At 23.9% G+C, this 5,072-nt stretch overlaps 1 long non-coding RNA gene across 1 annotated transcript; it reads right to left on the bottom strand.

The window, feature by feature from the left end:
- Window positions 1–423: 423 nt before the first annotated feature.
- On the bottom strand, window positions 424–4,614 carry LOC124418899. Its single transcript, XR_006940291.1, has 3 exons — window positions 4,556–4,614; window positions 1,847–1,931; window positions 424–573 (listed from the first exon to the last, which is right to left on the bottom strand). It is a non-coding gene; the product is annotated as an uncharacterized LOC124418899 (long non-coding RNA).
- Window positions 4,615–5,072: the final 458 nt, after the last annotated feature.

Genomic DNA, 5,072 nt, shown 5'->3' with positions numbered 1-5,072 from the left:
CGAACACTTTGAATTGTATTAGAAGAAAATAATTGAAAAAATACGATGAACTCTTTTAGATTGAAAAGTTTTTTTTTTTTTTGTAGTGTAGAAATTTAGATTAAATAAAATTATGTAGACAAATCTTTCATAATTATTTTATAAATTTTCTTTGTTGCATTATGAAGCTTCCTTTTGGTTTCACTTAAATTGATTTATTTAAAGTTTATATTTTATTTAATAAGAAATGTATTGTATGTTGTAGAAGTAATTAGGGGTTTGTTGTTGAATTAGTATTGTAAAAAATATTTTACTTAATATATTTTATTAAATGGACATGATTACCATTATGTTTTGTTTTTGTTACTTTTCCTTAACTATAATTTTAGATATTTTTAAATAAATTTAATGATATGTTGACACTTTGAATTGGTTATTTTATAATTATTTTTCTATTTTGTTATATTTTTTCTATTTTAAATAGTGTTTTATATTGTTTTATGTTTTTTTGCTTTATAGAGTTGCATGAGCTTTAATTTTTAATTGCTTTTAATTATTTTCATTTCTTCTCCAGAAGTTCAATATTGTGATAATCTGCAAAAAGAAATATTAATTAATAAAGTATATTGATTATTTTAAATATACATTTAAAAAAACAAATAGTCCATAATTAATCCAAAACAAAGGAAGTGGGAATGATAGTCGCGTATCGCCATACAAGAAAGGGACATAGGTCCTCTAATAGTCTATCTCCCGCGGTCTAAATTCAATTATTGCTTGGGCATCATGAAAAAGATAAAATATTTCTATTGAAGATATTTTCACCAATTTCCCATTGTTTAGTCAAATCATAGATGAATATAACTAGTTATGCATATATTAAATCAAAATCTACAATATCTGTTTCATAACGATTGTTAAATTTTGTAAAAATCTATGTCAATAGTGTCAACTGAACCGTAGAAATACTACAACATAAGTAAAGATTTTTTAGTTGTTTTAACACTTGACAATATCAAATGCCTATATACATAAAAAAATATCTAAAGCAATCTCTCAATATACTCACGCATACAAAACATCAACAAATATCATATTATTTTACGCTTTTATGAATTTATAAGAATGATTTTCCATGAAAGCATTATAACATATTTTCTTCTTAACCTGTGTAGTTGTTGAGTATATCAATTTCTTGATTAGGGTTTCCCTAAATATATTTAAATTTCAATTGCAACACTTCCTACAGAAATTGGTAAAACAAAACACGAAATTGAATTACCAAACGAAAATAGTTTTATCTATATTGTAATAAAGAAAGCTGAATTCTTTGGCAGGAATTTGTATTAGTTTCAGATGAACCATATTTAATATATAAAAATTATATTTTATTGTCCAGGATGACCCTACATTTTAATATAAGTATTTGTATGTTTTCCTACTTGTAAAATTTAAAGTGTATTTTTGTGCTTTTTCCTACAATATACATATTTATTTAACAAAAGGAGGTATAAATATTTATTCTTTCATATTTTACATCTTTTTTATTAATTTCTTTTGTAGTCATAAGTTTTACAATTTTATTCATACAGACGATGATGATTTTGTACTACACTTGAATGCATACCCAACATGCAAAAATGAAATGTTTAAAAAATTATAATTTTTAATTTTATTTAAACATGTAAATGGGAACCAGTTTTTCTAGGATGCATTTTGTTCATTAAAATTTTGGAAAGAACAGTCTTTTTAAGATTCACATTTATTTATTTTATAGTTTCCACTTTAATATTCTGCCATGCAGAATCTTATAAGTATAAGAAAACATAACAGTTCGATCCATAACACAGGTCAACAAATTACTAACCTAGTGACGAAAGTATAAAAAATTGAACCGCGCAGAGTCAGAATCTCAACTTCTCTATCACATCTGGGATTGAAGACATCATCTCCTGAAAATATAAAAAACACGATTTTTGGACTATTTTGTAGAGTTATCTTCACTTATAGCTTAATATAACAAAAAATATCTTTTCGTACAATTCGCCTATATTTTACAATAAAAAATCTTCAACATTTCAATTTCTAAAAATTTTTTCCTATGAAAATACTTTTTTAATTTTGTTTCTGAGATATTATCATTTGATGTTAAAGAACGGATAAATTTCGTTAAATCGAATCAAAAAGTGATTTAGTCGGTTGGAATATCCTTAGTAGTGTAGGGTATACTATCCACTTTAGTAGTGTAGCTAGGGTATAAATTGAGTAAATTAGCTGTAGTGTAAGCTATTAAAAAATCATATTATTCACTGAGAAATATAACTGAAATTGATGTTTGTTGGGTACAACCATCTATACACAGAAAAAAATATTCAGTAATTTTTTTCAATAAAGACGTTAATCAGTATTAAATATTAATTATTTTAAATATTTTGACATTTGTAAAAAATAAAATAAAATTATATAAAAGAAAATAAAATAAAATAAAAAAGAGAAAACTGTTTAAAACTTTTGCATATAAGAATTTTTCGTTATTTTATAAAAATTTGTGTTAATTCAATTCAAAAACGAAATGGGCGGGAATTTACACATCTCTGCTATGTGGACCTACTTAAGTAAAAAGTTCTCATTTAGAAATATGTGTACGCAGTGGACTTAACATAAGGTAAGTTTTGAGCGATAATTTCTCGTACGTGTTTCTAAGTTTTCTTTTATTGTCTGTTATTAGATCATTTCTTGGCACATGACCGCGGTGGATAAGTTATGGAGTATATCTAAAAAACACATAAAATACATACTTTATGTATTGTATGTATTTAATTTATGTATGTATATTAGTTTTATGTATATTCAATAAAAACAATTTAGATAAATCTTCAATTGGAATAATTATTTCTTTTAGTTGATATTTAAAATTATAATAATAATTAGGAATTTAATCAAATTCATTAAAGACGCGTTCAAAATATGCCACCAAATCTAATTAAACGAATTAATTACAATAATACTGTTTTAATTGAAATTTTTGCCACTTTTTTCAATTAACATTTTTAATTTTCAGTTAATCAATAGTATCAATTTGATGATTAGAGTAAAATCAAAACTTTTATTATTAATATGAGCAATTTCATAAATCATTTTTAATTTTTTCTGTGTACCTATAAATTCCTTCATTTCAAAATACATTATTTATCCTTTTTTTGTTATTTTCATTTTGCTTTTATTTTTCTTAAAAAACGTGACTTTAATTGTCATCGAGCCATACATCTTGGTTTTAGGTATCATCATTACCATTTGTTTATGTGTAAATAAGTAAAAATGTTTCTTTTTACAAAAAGAAACTGCCTTTTTGTAAATTCTACGGACTCAAAGTATACAGGCATAAACAATTTCTTTAAGATCTGCTTAAAAATTTTATTATATTTGTATTTCCTTCCACAAAACATAGAAATAATGTAGAAAAAAATCATTAATTATAATTTTTTTTGATACAAGCAACAAATTCACTCACACTCTATATCATTCTATATTTAAGACAGGAACGAAAAAGAGGAGAAAATGTTAATTGGTAATTATAATCGAAACCTTCATGGCTCATGTCGTGAAGTATTACTTATGTTTTAGAAATAGGGTTTGTCCGTCCTGTTTCCTAATAATAAAGTTTGGCATTGAAAGTTTGAGGTTGAACGTAACCTATCACAGGTATCTTAGAATCAATATATATTTATGCGATAGAAACAAACTTATATTATTAGATTTGTTTTAAACTTATAAATTATTTGCTCAAAAACACTTTAATATTATTTTGTCATTTTCTTATTCATTAGTCAAAATCAAATGTTTTAATCGAATCATATGAAAATATCATGTTTTATTCATGATACATACATATGTATATCGATAGTCACATGCTAACACCACACAACTGAAATTTTGAAGCAGCAGACTATAATTGCCACATTTATGATGATGCATCATTATCGTATATTGAGAAAAAGATTTCATTTACGAGATGTCAGCATGTTTCTTTCGATATAAGTATTTGTAAAAGCACAAACTTTGCCAATTATCACAATTATTTTGACAAAATCAAAACAAAACTATTTAAAGTATATACGGGGCTCAATTAAATGTTTATAATTGTATTTAAGAATATATATTTTTTGTTTGGTAAAATGTTTTTATTTGTTTCAATTTGACATAACTTTCTTTTCGCAATTTAATAACTTTTATCTCAATAATAAAATAAAACAATTAAATCATTTACAAACTTTTTAATGAATTTAATTAGAACTATTTTCACGGAGAAATTAGTAAAAATAACTCGCAATTAACAATTGAAAATGAAGTGCTTTATCGGATGTCGTTGTGTATTTTTTTTTATAATCGGTTTTTCTTACTTGTAGTATAGAAAACATCCTAAATTTCAAGGACACAGCCAATGGCAACACACTCACACAGACAAACACTTACACTTTCGCTCTTTCACTTTAAATTAAAATAAAACTTTACAACACGATACTATTTCATAATTTTTAAATAAACAGCAAAGACAACATTTAACATGTTTAATTACCTTTTATTAAATGTTTGTGTTTATATTTATTTTTTGTGTGTTGAAACAAAAACGCAGAAAAAATACATTATTATGTTTTTAATAATATTTTGAGTATTTTTTTATTTAAAAATATAAACACAAAATTAAGATATTAAATAAATATAAAACATTTTATAATTAATAGATTTACGTCACACAAGCATTATTAATTTTATCATATGCTTATTTTTGTTTGATTTTATTTTTCTTAAATAAAAATAAACTTTTCCATTTTTTTTTTTTTTAAATTAACACTTTTCTTGTTTCGTTTTATTTTTCGAAAGTATTAAAAATTATAACGACAGACGGCAATATGTCAAATGATAAAGAAAAAACACGAAGTTGAACACAATTAACTCGAACAAAAACGACTTGTTTGCAAACACGAAGCACACGCTCGCTCGAATTTCAAAAAGTAGGAATAAACTCGGATTTTTTACATTTTTTTTTTGTATTTTCCTTTTGCGATTTTTTAAAATTTTTACCAATTTTTATT

Source organism: Lucilia cuprina, chromosome 3 (genome assembly GCF_022045245.1).
Source record: "Lucilia cuprina isolate Lc7/37 chromosome 3, ASM2204524v1, whole genome shotgun sequence".
In the NCBI taxonomy this organism is placed as follows: domain Eukaryota; kingdom Metazoa; phylum Arthropoda; class Insecta; order Diptera; family Calliphoridae; genus Lucilia; species Lucilia cuprina.
The sequence above is the reverse complement of the archived record's forward strand: the minus strand, read 5'-3'. Positions and strand labels throughout refer to the sequence as shown.